This window comes from Ambystoma mexicanum, chromosome 7q (genome assembly GCF_040938575.1).
Source record: "Ambystoma mexicanum isolate Mex_15411 chromosome 7q, UKY_AmexF1_1, whole genome shotgun sequence".
Taxonomy (NCBI): Eukaryota; Metazoa; Chordata; class Amphibia; order Caudata; family Ambystomatidae; genus Ambystoma; species Ambystoma mexicanum.
In genome coordinates, this window is record NC_090941.1 from 457,550,272 (window position 1) to 457,564,968 (window position 14,697).

Sequence of the window (14,697 nt, forward strand, 5' to 3'; positions counted from 1 at the left end):
CCACTCATGTCTCCCACCACCCCCACCCCCCCAGCCACCATGGGCAGCCTCCACCAGGCCCCCAATCATGTCTCCCAATCACCCCCACCCACCAGCCACCATGGGCAGTCCCCACCAGGCTCCCACCCATGTCCCCTATCACCCCCACCCCCCAGCATCCAGGGGCACCCTCCACCAGGCCCCCACTCATGTCCAACTCATGTCTCCCACCACCCCCACCCCTCAGCAGTGCAGGGACACCCTCCACCAGGCCCCCACTCATGTCCCCCTGCACCCCCACCCCCCAGCATTCAGGGGCACCCTCCACCAGGCCCCCACTCATGTCTCCCACCACCCCACCCCCCAACCACCATGGGCAGCCTCCACCAGGCCCCCACTCATGTCCCCTATCACCCCCATCCCCCAGCCACCATGGGCAGCCCCCACCATGCCCCGACTCATGTCCCCTATCACCCCCACCAGCCAGCATCCAGGGACAGCCTCCACCAGGCCCCCACTCATGTCTCCCACCACCCCCACCCCCCAGCCACCATGGGCAGCCCCCACCAGGCCCCCACTCATGTCTCCCACCCCCCCACCCCCCAGCCACCATGGGCAGCCCCCACCATGCCCCGACTCATGTCCCCTATCACCCCCACCCCCCAGCCACCATGGGCAGCCCCCACCAGGCCCCCACTCATGTCTCCCACCACCCCCACCCACCAGCCACCATGGGCCGCCTCCACCAGGCCCCCACTCATGTCTCCCACCACCCCAACCCCCCAGCCACCATGGGCAGCCCCCACCAGGCCGCCACTCATGTCCCCTATCACCCCCACCCCCAGCCACCATGGGCAGCCCCCACCAGGCCCCCACTCATGTCTCCCACGACCCCCCAGCCACCATGGGCAGCCTCCACCAGGCCCCCACTCATGTCTCCCACCCACCACCACCCCCCAGCCCCATGGGCATCCCCCACCAGGCCCCCACTCATGTCTCCCACCCACCCCCACCCCCCAGCCACCATGGGCAGCCTCCACCAGGCCCCCACTCATGTCTCCCACCACCCCCCCAGCCACCATGGGCAGCCCCCACCAGGCCCCCACTCATGTCTCCCACCCACCCCCACCCCCCAGCCACCATGGGCAGCCCCCACCAGGCCCCCACTCATGTCCCCTATCACCCCCACCCCCCAGCCACCATGGGCAGCCCCCACCAGGCCCCCACTCATGTCCCCTATCACCCCCCACCCCCCAGCCACCATGGGCATCCCCCACCAGGCCACCACTCATGTCTCACACCCACCCCCACCCCCCAGCCACCATGGGCAGCCCCCAACAGGCCCCCACTCATGTCTCCCACCCACCTCCCCCAGCCACCATGGGCAGCCCCCACCAGGCCCCCACTCATGTCTCCCACCCACCCCCCAGCCACCATGGGCAGCCCCCACCAGGCTCCCACCCATGTCCCCTATCACCCCCACCCCCCAGCCACCATGGGCAGCCCCCACCAGGCCCCCACTCAAGTCTCCCACCACCCCCCCAGCCACCATGGGCAACCCCCACCAGGCCCCCACTCATGTCCCCTATCACCCCCACCCCCCAGCAGTGCAGGGGCAGCCTCCACCAGGCCCCCACTCATGTCTCCCACCACCCCCACCCCCAGCCACCATGGGCAGCCCCCACCAGGCCCCCACTCATGTCCCCTATCACCCCCACCCCCCAGCCACCACGGGCAGCCCCCACCAGGCCCCCACTCATGTCCCCTATCACCCCCACCCCCCAGCAGTGCAGGGGCAGCCTCCACCAGGCCCCCACTCATGTCTCCCACCACCCCCACCCCCCAGCAGTGTGGGGCACCCTCCACCAGGCCCCCACCCATGTCTCCCACCACCCCCAACCCCCAGCAGTGTGGGGCACCCTCCACCAGGCCCCCACCCATGTCTCCCACCACCCCCAACCCCCAGCCACCAGGGGCAGCCTCCACCAGGCACCCACTCATGTCTCCCACCCACTCCCACCCCCCAGCCACCATGAGCAGCCCCCACCAGGCTCCCACCCATGTCCCCTATCACCCCCACAACCAGCCACCATGGGCAGCCCCCACCAGGCTCCCACCCATGTCCCCTATCACCCCCACCCCCCAGCAGTGCAGGGGCAGCCTACACCAGGCCCCCACTCATGTCTCCCACCACCCCCACCCCCCAGCCACCATGGGCAGCCTCCACCAGGCCCCCACTCATGTCCCCTATCACCCCCACCCCCCAGCCACCATGGGCAGCCCCCACCAGGCCCCCACTCATGTCCCCTATCACCCCCACCCCCCAGCAGTGCAGGGGCAGCCTCCACCAGGCCCCCACTCATGTCTATCACCCACCGCCCCCCCAGCCACCATGGGCAGCCCCCACCAGGCCCCCACTCATGTCTCCCACCACCCCCACCCCCCAGCCACCATGGGCAGCCTCCACCAGGCCCCCACTCATGTCTCCCACCCACCCCCACCCACCAGCCACCATGGGCAGCCCCCACCAGGCCCCCACTCATGTCCCCTATCACCCCCACCCCCCAGCAGTGCAGGGGCAGCCTCCACCAGGCCCCCACTCATGTCTATCACCCACCGCCCCCCCAGCCACCATGGGCAGCCCCCACCAGGCCCCCACTCATGTCTCCCACCACCCCCACCCCCAGCCACCATGGGCAGCCTCCACCAGGCCCCCACTCATGTCTCCCACCCACCCCCACCCACCAGCCACCATGGGCAGCCCCCACCAGGCTCCCACCCATGTCCCCTATCACCCCCACCCCCCAGCATCCAGGGGCACCCTCCACCAGGCCCCCACTCATGTCCAACTCATGTCTCCCACCACCCCCACCCCTCAGCAGTGCAGGGGCACCCTCCACCAGGCCCCCACTCATGTCCCCCTGCACCCCCACCCCCCAGCATCCAGGGGCACCCTCCACCAGGCCCCCACTCATGTCTCCCACCACCCCACCCCCCAGCCACCATGGGCAGCCTCCACCAGGCCCCCACTCATGTCCCCTATCACCCCCATCCCCCAGCCACCATGGGCAGCCCCCACCAGGCCCCCACTCATGTCTCCCACCCACCCCCACCCCCCAGCAGTGCAGTTGCAGCCTCCACCAGGCCCCCACTCATGTCCCCCTGCCCACAGGCCCTGACAATCCTCAAGCATGGGCCTCATGGCCAGCCACCACAGCCCAAAGACACAACCAAGTATTACATGCGCCCATGATACTACTCCAATGGAAACAATGTAAATCAACACATGTGTCACTCACACACAGAATGGTTGCAAAAGAACCTGAAAACCCATATCATGACATGCATGAAAACAATGAGATGAAACCACACATAGAAGAATTAAAAAATCCAAATAATGTATTAATAACAACAGTAATGGCAAACAAAATTAAACAAAATACACAAGTAAAAAAAAAACAAAATTAAGATGGCTGTCCCTTTTCAAATTAAAATCAATAAATGATAATCCAAAAAAATTTCTTCCAAAGTTCAACTCCATAAAAAGGAAATGAAGGGAAAAAAGAAATAGAAAACCATTGCTCCATGGGAAAAAATATTCATAGTAAAAAAAAGTTTCCAAATCCAAAGTCCAACTATGTACAAAGTATTCAGGGTCCATCATCCCAACAGAAGAAATGAAACCTACCAAAAAACCAACTAAAATGGGACTATATACAAAAGGTGGAGCACTGTCCGTCGACTCTGAATAAAAATAAACTATAAAGGAAACCTATCACTAAATAACTATATACAATGGCGGCGGGCCAGTCCAGCGGCTCACTTAGTGGTGTTCCGGGCCAGGGCATCATCGAACTCCTCGTCTATGTCCCGGAGGCGGTCCTGTTCCATGGCCCCGAGGGTCCGCAGGGACGCCGACATGTTCACCTCCAACTCCCTGCGGATTGCCTCGAGGCACTCGGCCCGCCTCAGGGCCCTCCGCATGGAGTTCTCCGCCCTGACCATCGTGAGCCGCGCCTCTTCTGCCCGCCGCCGCTCTGCATCTATGGCGTGGCCCAACCGCTGCCACATGGAAGACACTTCACGTCCAGGGTCCTCCTGCCCTCCGGCCGATGCCTGCCCCTCCGATGTTGAAGGCCCCGAGCTATCGTGGCTCCCACCTACAGCCTCCTGCTGCTGCAGCTGCTGCTGTCCATGTGCCCTATCCGATGGTGCCTGCACATCCTCCTCCAGCTGGGGTACAGTCATTGATGTGGCCACCCCTGTTGGACGTCCGACTCCCGACTGTGGCAGGGATCTGTTGTCGACCGGCCTGGCCGCACGGTCAGAGGCAGCTCCACAGGGCACCCAGGTGACACATGGGTGGGAAGATGGCATGGAGGACGACTGGGGCATAGGGGGTTCCGTGGAGGAGGGGGTCGGAACAAGGTCCAGGAAATGGAGGAATCCAGCCCTGGTGAGCTGTCCCAGTGGGTCAACGCAGTCAACGAGCCATGCGAGAAGACGTGCAGACTCATCATGAAAAGACTGCAGGTCAGCTCGCATGGCCCGTTGACGCAACGCCACCCCACCCTGGACAGGCTCAACCTGGTGCAGGATAGCCACATCCGCAGGGAGAGGAAGGCCAGGTGTTGTAAGCCAATCCCCTCCCTGAGAACGGGTCTAGAGGTAGGCATCCCCGCTGGTGCAAGATGATGCAGTGACAGGAGCAGGGACAGGATTGCACACAGGCATCTCCGCGGCGGCCTGTGCTGCCTCTTGTCCCAGATCCTGCACTGCACCAGTAGCACCAGTGGTATCCCCACCTCCAGACCCCGCCTCTGTCGCTTGCACGGCCTCCTCCTCCTCCAAACCCCCCACCAACCTGGATGACTCTGTGCCATCTTCCTCCATTGGGCCCTGCTGCCCCTTCTGCTGCCGAGGAGTCCAACTCCAACCTCCGCCTCTTGGACCTCCCCTCGGCAGCTGCGGCCTGGGACACGGCACCGGACTCCTCACTCCCCGACGAGATCAGAACCTGGGAGGGGATCCGGGCCTTGCGTCTCCGGCTGGTGGTGTGACGCCTGCCGCTGTGCTCCACAGCACCTTCTCCGCCCTCTTCATCAGTTGACGCTGCAGACAGGGAGAAAGAAAACACAGGCATCAGGGCACTGTCCAATGGACTCATACACACATGACAGTCATACATGAGTGGCATTGGTAAACCTCAGACATGGCATCACAATCCCCAACACACATGTCATTTCAACTTGCACACATGAGCCATACCACAGCCATATTGCAACAGCCAGCACCATCCATTCACATACAACAGCATGAGCAGCCAAAGGTCATCCACACATCACATGCAACATAGGGAGTACACTACACATGCACACACACCACCAAACATGCATGTGTACACCTCCGCCAACTGTCGCAGTGTTCCGATCGACATCCATGTCACACCTGACAATCATTCCTCTACATCCTGTGCCATGCAAGCCCACACACAAAAGCACCATCCATGTGTCACACATGAGACCCCTCTTATGTGTCACCCTCACGGCCCTGTACACCCCCCCTACTTGCCCACATAAAAATACATGTTCAACCTGCACACTCCTGGCACACCACACACACAGCTTACAATCAGTATGCATGTACACTTACCGCTCGACTCCAGACGGGTCTGCCTCTCAAGGACCTGGATGTGGAGCGCTGGCGATATGCGTTCCGGGACCCTCATCTGATCTTCCGACAAGTGGCCCCGGCGCCCCTTAGCATCCGCAGCCTTCAGGAGGCGCCGGGCCTTGTTGAGGGTCCTGGACCTGAAGTCCTCCAGCGCTTCCTGACACGTTCGTAGTCCCGGACTGCCACCTCCTCCGCGTTGATGGCAGTCACGATGTCCATCCAGATCCGAGTCCGTCCATCCTTGTCGGCGCGCAACCTTCCGAAGAGGGCATCATACTGCGCCAGGACATGCTCCACCAGGACACCAACTTCGGTGGCAGTGAAGCTGGTGCCCCTCTACCTCCTTGGCCGAGGGTTGCCACTGGTGCCAGATGTTGCAGTGCCCGACATGGCAACCCCAGAGGCAGGAGTGGGTGGGCAACTGGGTCCTGGGGCTGGGCTGTGGGGCGATGGAAAACAGTCGGGAGTCTTCGGTTCCAGCAGGGGTGGTCACAGCAACAGCAACCCTGGCTGATGTGCAGGCAGCAAATGGCAGGGCACGTGGGCAGCAGGCAGTCAGGCAGCAGCAGATGGCAGGTGGGAGCGTGCTCAGGGCTCTGGGGGGCAGTAATTCGGCCTTCTGGGCAGGAGCGTGGTCTTCCGTGTGTGAACGCGTGGCCAGCTTGATACGGAGTGATTTTACACGTGAAAATCCAGCATGTCTGCGTGTAATTCGAGGAAAGGCCCTTAGCGCGTAAGCGCGTCAGAACACGTCTGTACATTCATTGGCCCAAAGGCCACCAGCGTATGCGCGTCTATGAAGTCACGTTCACGTTGAATATGGCACACGTTTGAAATGTTGCGTGTAAAAAAAATGAAAGACACGTCCGAGTGTCAAAGCGTGTAATTGGTGGAAATGGCCCTAGCGCGTACACGCGGAAGTGACAAAGCGTGTAATTGGTGGAAATGGCCCTAGTGACGCTGGACGTGTGGGCCTGCATAAAAGGTACGTGTAGAACACCATTTCCTTGTACGTGCTTTTCGTGGAGAGCGAGTGGGTGAAATCCGTACTTCTTGTCGTTTCACACGCGATTTACTTCACAGCGTTTCAAGTTCGTACTCCCTGTTACCTCTGACAGCTTTTTCTCTTTCTTCTCTTTTTCTGGTTTTCCTGGGCCTGTTCCCTCAAACAGCGTTCCCTTCTACTGTTGTCATGTCTCCTCAGACAGCGTACAATTCTTCTTTTGGCGGGGGTGTTGCCAACGCGCACACGCGCTTCTTTTTCACGCTCTTTTTCCTGGCAGATGGTGAGTCACGCACGTATCTAACATCTGTGCTTGCCCTATGTGTAGCCTACCCCTTCAGAGGTCAATCTAGGCTGCGTGTGACACGCATATGTTCATTCTTGTGTTACTCGGTGCCACAGCGTAGTGCAGGTTTTTTTTTCCGCACACGTGGTCTAGGAGGGGTTGTGTGCACGTCATCTCCCTTTTTTGGGCTTCCTGTGCATTGCGTGACCCGTCATCTTTCCCCAGGGGTCACATTCAGCCTTGCTAGAGCACTAGGGTACAATTACCATCTGGTACCCAACCCCTTTGACCCCCAATTGCTCAGGACAATAGTTTACAGCCACTCCCATACGCACATTAACATCAGTGCCATGGTTGGGAGGCGAGGAATCCGTAAGGGTGGCAAAGGTGGACGAGCCACAAGTGGTGGCCGTGGTGAATCCGGTAGGGGACGTGGTCGTTACTTGCAGGGTGACCCTGTCCCCCCATGTGTGGAGGACCAGTCAAGGGCACCCATAATCCCCCCACCCCCCTGGTTGAGGCTGATGTGGCTGACACCATCCATGCTCAGCCCTTGTTGGACCAGCCCATTGTGGCACCAGACCTGGCTGACTCCATGGCTGACTTCCAGGTCAGCAGGCCTATGACACGTGCGCTGGTGCACGTTGATGTCATCAGGCCACGTGGATCAGGGGCAGCAAGGTCATCTGCTGCCCCAAGTAGGCAGGGTGGAGAGGCTGCAGGGGCAGCTGTGGCTCCATCCACCCCAGCTCTCACACACCCAGCCAGGACAGTGTCGGTCCTAGTCCATCCTGCTGACATTCCCCCTGTCACCATTACACTTGAGCCAATGCCTGCACCAACTCCCATGCTGAGTGTGCAATCCCACACTCCAGATACAGAGTCCACCAGGGCTCCTGCCCCTAGTGTCCAGAGCGGCGTAGGACACTCAGGATCACCACCACCTTCCAAGTGGAAGAGGAAGAGTGCTCGTCCGGCCCAGGCTGATGCCCCAGACACGGCTACACAGTCCGGCCCGTCGAGGAAGCCCAGCTTCACGGATGCCGAACTGAATGCACTTGTGGAGTATGTGTCCGCACATGATAACAAAATGGTCATTGTTGCAGGATCCAAGACCACACCTGCACAACGCCAGGCACACTGGCAGACTGTTGCGGACATCGTAAGTGCCCTTGGAATCGTGAGGCGCACAGCCAATGATTGCTATAAGCGCTGGAATGACCTAAAGCGCAGGGCAAAGAATAAGCTGGCCTCAAGTCATGCCGCAACTCTAGTGACTGGAGGTGGGTCTCCAGTAGAAGACATGGAACTCACTCCACATGAGTCAGTCGCTGGGACCTACGTCACGGAGGAACAGATCCAAGGCGTGGGAGATCTGCCTGATTATGAGGCATTGTCCGGTGAGTGCACATGCATGTGTGTGTCATCCATGTGCATGGTGTGTGTGTGAGGGCTTCTGTTTGTGTGCCAGGTGAGGGTGTGTGCGCCTGAGTCATTTGGGTCACCCATGTGCTTCATGCAATACATTCTGCGCAGCAGCATTTGGCCATAGCAGTATCCCATCTGCCAACAATAGACATCTAGCCCAACAGCACGCCAGTTGCCCTTGAAGTGCCACCTTGCCACAACATTGTTGCTTATTTTTCTCTGTTCATTCAGGAAGATTGTTTGCATTCCACCACTTTTACTAGGCATTTCTCAGTCCTCTAGTCACATGTCTGACATGGCTATGGTAAAGTGGAGTGACTTTGTTACCTGGATATCATTTGTTTAGACATGTCCCTGTGCAATCGGACCATTTTGGACTGGCAGCTCCAGGTGAAAAATCAGACCTGTTTGAATTAGAAAAGCTATTACATGAGGGAACTGGACTGAATGAATAAGTGCTGCCCTCCTCTCCATCTTCACTCAATAGCAATGGTACATGCCATCTGTGTGATGGCATGTGTATTTCACCTGGCAATCACAGGCCATTGTGTGATGCCACTGCCAGGCAGCATGCAGAAAATGTGTTCATCTTCCATCTTGGTGTCATCAGTGTGTGCCATTTGCCTATCCTTCATACGCAGTGAGGGTGCATGCATGGGAGGGTTTTAGTCATGTGGGACATGTGTCAATCAAGTACTGGTTCTGTTGCTTCTCAGCCCTCATTGTGTGCCTTGGTGCTAATGCCTGTTTCCATTTGTTTGCTTTTATGTCTTTGCAGGGGAAGACGCACCTGATACTGCTGGGGTTGTGGAGATGGTGCAGACCCAGGAGGGGTCTGAGGGCCGACCGACCACCAGTGAGGGACGTGGTGTGGTGGTGGGTGAGAACCCACAACTGCTGCAGGTCGTGCTCTCAAGGGGTGTCTCTGGCTGCACCTCCCCGAGCTGTACTCAGGTGTTGATTCGGATGATGAGACCTACGTGCCGTCGCAGTTGAGTGTTCCTGGGAGGGATTCTGTTCTGTCCCACCCACCTGCACCAGGGTCAGAACCCTCAATGGGGATGTCAGTGTTGGCAGCTACGCCTTTGGTGGTTACGGATGCAGGGTCACACTCCGCGACATCTGATCCTGTTCCTGGGCCAGCAGATCAGAGGGGGAATGCAGTCCTGCAGCCTCAGGCAGTGCCGGCACAGCAAGGCGCAGTTCGCCTTGCCCCAGACAGGTGTGGTGGCCGCCAACGTGGTGGCCATACGCCACCTGGCAATACCGCATGGGAGCAATCCATTTACGGTATGGCAACCCAACAGGCAACATAATCAGAGATGATGGCTCAGGCCATGGATAGGGTGGCCACTTCCATTGTCCCCCCCGAAAGGCTGATGGAGCGACTAGAGCAGGCAACCGACTCCATCTGCCAGTCACACAGGGAGGACATGTTGGTGTCCAACAGGGACAGGCGGGCGGGAACTGGCGACTCTGCAGGAAGCCATCTCCATAGAGTCCCAGGGCCACAGGGAAGCCCTGAGGCTGGAACTCCTTCACCTCAGGATGACTCTTGTTTAGCTTGAGGCTTCAACAAACCGAAGGACAGAACAGCAGCTGGAGCGTCTCACCCGTACGCTCTCAGCTGAGATGCAGGCAACTAGGGCGGAGGTCCGGGCATCCCGTGAGTTGTTGCATGGGGACCTCCGCACACTCATCCTCCAGAACGAGACCTACCACACCTGCATGCTTGCAGCCATGGAGGAACAGACTAGGGCCTTGCGTGGGCTGCCTCCCATAGTGCTACCACCTCCGGATGCAGCTGCACAGGGTGATAATAGCGACAGCAGTGATACTCCCACAATAGGGTAGCCGTGTGGGCCATGAGCCCCTGGAGGTGTTTTTTTTTTTTTGCAAGATCCACACAGGTGGGTTTTGGTGTGCACCCTGTCCTCGGACCTCCTGGGTGGCCTCCCCAACCCCCCCGGGCCCATTAATGGCCATTTTTGATTTTCTTTTTATTTTTTTATTTTTTATTTATTTTTTTTTTTTTTGGGACAGTGTGTTGCCTTGTGTGGCTCCCGTGGGCATACGCTGCATTGTGGCTGGGCACATGCAGGCTTGTCATGTATTTGGTTCAGATGCTTGGGTTTTTGTCACACACACACCTTCTGCTTCCCGTTTCCATGGGCTTGCAAAGGGTGTGCCCAAGTGACATTGACGTACATGGTGACATTGGACTCCCACTACATGTGTGGGTAGTCTAGTCAATACTGTGTATACATTCCTAGTGCATATTGCTGTTGTGTTGTACACTGCATGTTGCATTGATGTGTAACTCATCATCCATGTCTACCTCCTAATTTGCAGGTCCTTTCCTCATGTCTACACAAGGCCCTCTACTTTGGAGATGGGGTCCATCTTGGCAGCAGTGCACCGACAACCCTACATGGCGGCAACACTGTACAGTTGGAAGTGGTGGGAGTGCAGGCATTTCCAGGTGGTGAGACTACTGATTCCTTACATTCGTAATGTCATGTTAATGGTAGTTTTGAGGGTCAGTAGCTGATAAGTGTTATTGCTAAATACCTGCTCAAGTGTGTTGTTGGTCCTGCATTACTGTGAGCATTTCAGGTGTAGCGAGTTTCAATTAGGGACACTGTACTTTGTGACACTTGTGTCATGTTGTGGGAATTACTTTGTTTACCTGCACATAGCATGACATGGCACGGTGTGTCGTGTGGCGGTGCTGGGGATGGGTTGGGTGACATGGCATTGTCCTCATGTTGCATTTTGCAAGTGGGAATTCTTTTTAGCTGCTTGAATGTGTTTCTTCACAAAACTGCATTGGTGGTGTCTGTGTGGGTAGGGATGCACACATTGTAACACTTCCAGGTGAACAATCTCAGGCTGATATGGTTTTGACGGTTGATTCTCCAGACATTCAGGATCAGTGTCAGGTTGAGTCATCATTGATTGTAAGATGGAATGTGCCAGGGCAGTGTGAACTCCACAGGGGTGTGATTTCTATGTGAAGTAATTAGCCACTAGCTGTGTACGGGCTGCCTCTCCCCGTGCCCTTTCCCCTCCCATGCGCAGCGGGCGTGCATGTGGTTGGGGATGTGGGGGGCACCACCATGTCCATGGCCAGGCCCCGGCGTGTTGCAACGTTGTGCAGGACACATGCTGCCACTATGATCCTGCACACTACTGGGGGAGCGTATAACAGCTGCCCGCCAGAACGGTCAAGGGAGCGAAAGCGTGACTTAAGCACTCCGAATGTGCGCTCCACTATGCCCCGGGTTGCAATGTGGGCTGTGTTATATCTTACCTCGGGTGGCGTGGTGGGGTTCCGAATTGGCGTCATCATGTGGGGGCTGAGAGGGTAGGCACTGTCCCCTGTGGAGGTGGTGATGGGTATCATTGGTGGGGTTGTGACCTTGCTCAGTATCTGACATGCATGCATGTGCAGTGGCATTCATACTCACCAAGCAGCCATGTATCGCCATGCCGCCCAGCTTCTAGGTCCCGGTTTAGGGTGGACATTCGGTAAATGAAGCTGTCGTGGGTGGACCCGGGATAGTTGGCATATACTGAGGTGATGATTCCCTTGGCATTACATACTACCTGCACGTTGATGGAATGCCAGTGCTTGCGGTTCCTATAGATGTTCTCAGATGCCCTGGGGGGACGTAGAGCCACATGGGTGCAGTCGATGGCACCTAGCACTTTGGGGAATCGTGCCACACCGTAAAAATCCAGGGCGGCAGCATGCCTTTCTGCAGGTGTTCTGGGCAGGTATATGTGCCTGCGGACTGATGGGCGTGCAGTTCAAGACCTGGTGTAGGCAGCGTGACTGCGTGGCCTGTGACACCCCACCCACTATGGCACTTGTCCGCTGAAATGATCCAGTGGCTAAGAAGTGCAGTACATTGAGAACCTTCTCCAGGGGGCTGAGTGCTTGGGAGCACAGGGTGGGTGATGTGAGGTCATCCTCCCACTCAATCACCAGGTCCAGTATTATGTGTGGTGGAAACCTGTACCTCCCATACACCTGGTCATCAGGCATCCTGAAAAGGCTGGTTCTGGGTGTGAAAATTCTGGCCCTGACTATCTTCCTCCTCCTCCTTTGGTAGCCCACGGCCACTGCTGCTAGGAACGGTATATTCATCCTGGCGTCTGAGCTTGTTAGTTTTTTGTGCGCAAATTTATGCGTTGTGGGTCAACGTATGCATGCTTCCTACTGGCGTACGTGTTTCTTTGCGCGTGTTGTAGGCGAGCTTGTGAAACTTCCTGCGCACCCCTGAAATCCAGTACCCAGGCCAATAGCGTGTGGAAATTTCCGCGCACCCCGGAATACACGTGCGCTGATGTACTCGCGTGTGTGAGTGCCCGCGCACCCCTGAAATACACGTACATAGGCCAATCGCGTGTACGCGCACTTTTGTACAATTACACGCGATGACACTCTGACGTGCAGTCTTTCCACGTGTGCTCCAGCATCACGTGCTATGAGGGAAACACCCGTGCGGGTCACGTCACAGACGCGCATACGCGCTGAGGGCCTTTGGTCCAATAGAATCACGTATGCGTGCTGACGCGCTTACGCGCTGAGGGCCTTTGGTCCAATAGAATCGCGTATGCGTGCTGACGCGCTTACGCGCTAAGGGCCTTTCCTCGAATTCCACACTGACGTGCAGGATTTTCACGTGCCAAATCACTCCGTATCAAGCTGGCCACGCGAAAACACACGGAAGACCACGCTTTGCCCAGAAGGCCAAATTACTAACCCCCAGGGCCCCGAGCAGCCTCCCACGTGCCATCTGCTGCTGCCTGCCTGCCTGCCTGCCTGCTGCCACCGTGCCCTGCCATTTGGTGCCTGCACATCAGCCATCTGCAGGGGTCCAGTTGCTGTGTCCACCCCTGCTGGAACAGAAGACTCCCGACTGGGATAACATCGCTCCACAGCCCAGCCCCAGGACCCAGTTGCCCACCCACTCCTGCCTCTGGGGTTGCCATGTCGGGCACTTCAACATCTGGCACCAGTGGCAACCCCAGGCCAGAGGGGCAGAGGGGCACCAGCTTCACTGCCACCGAAGTTGGTGTCCTGGTGGAGCATGTCCTGGGGCAGTATGATGCCCTCTTTGGATCGTCCCACGCCAGCAAGGAAGGATGGGAGAGGATCTGGGCCGACTGTGTGGTTGCCATCAACGCGGAGGGGGTGGTAACCCGCGACGTCCAGAAGATCAAGAAGCGCTGGGAGGACTTGAGGTCCAGGACCCTCGTGAAGGCCCGGCGCCTCGTGGAGGGTGGCCGGGGCTGCATGAGTTCCATCCAGATGAGGGTCCTGGAACGCGTACGACCAGCGCTCCATGCCCAGATCCTTGAGAGGGAGACCCGTCTGGAGTTGAGCGGTAAGTGGCCAAGCATTGCTGGGTGAGACAGGGCATGTTGCGGCGTGCTGGTTGTCTGATACTTGCCTGTATGTGTGACATAGGCCATGTATGCATGTATTTGTGCAGGGACATCATGGTAATGCATGTGCGACCAGTGATGTGTGAACCACATGGTTGTTGCATGTGTTTAAATGCGACATGGGGAGCCCTATGCAGATTTTACACATGAGAGCATGCCAGTCTCTGTTCCTGGACATGGGTGGGGGTGAGGGATGGGTGCTGATGCCAGGTACATATATGGTAGCCATGTCTGTGTGCCTGACCTGTGTGTCTGTGACTTGTGAATGCCATGGGTGCATGCCACATGTGTGTGACAATGCACAGATTCACTTATGCAGCCTAGTTATCCTTGTATCCACTGTGTTTGGGGTGTATGAGGCCAGATGGATGTGACTGAGGTGAAGTGTGTGCATTTGATAGGCATGACCCATGATGCATGTGAGTTCCATATCATTGTATGTTTCATGAGTCCATTGGACATTTATGGAAAAGTCCATGGCATGCACCATGCCTGTTACTGTGTGTGTTTTGCCTGGACTGACCCATGTGTTGTGGAGGGACATGATGGAAGTGTACTTTGACAGTGGTACTCATCTGCTATTGCTTCCTGTCTAGGGGACCATTGTACAGTACCCTGATGCTTGTGTTCTATGTCTCCCTCTACGCAGCGGCTAGTGAAGAAGAGGGCGGAGACGGCTCTGTGGAGCAAGGCGGCGGGGATGCCCCCACGGCTGCAGCGGAAGGGGTGGGTGAGCCCCCACAGGGGCCTGCTACGGCGGAAGACGGTGAGGAGCCATCCAGGTTGGTGGTTTCCACAGAGGAGGAGGAGGCCGCCACTGAGGCACACATGGGGCCTGGTGGGGGCATCCCTGCTGGTGCAAGTGGTGCAG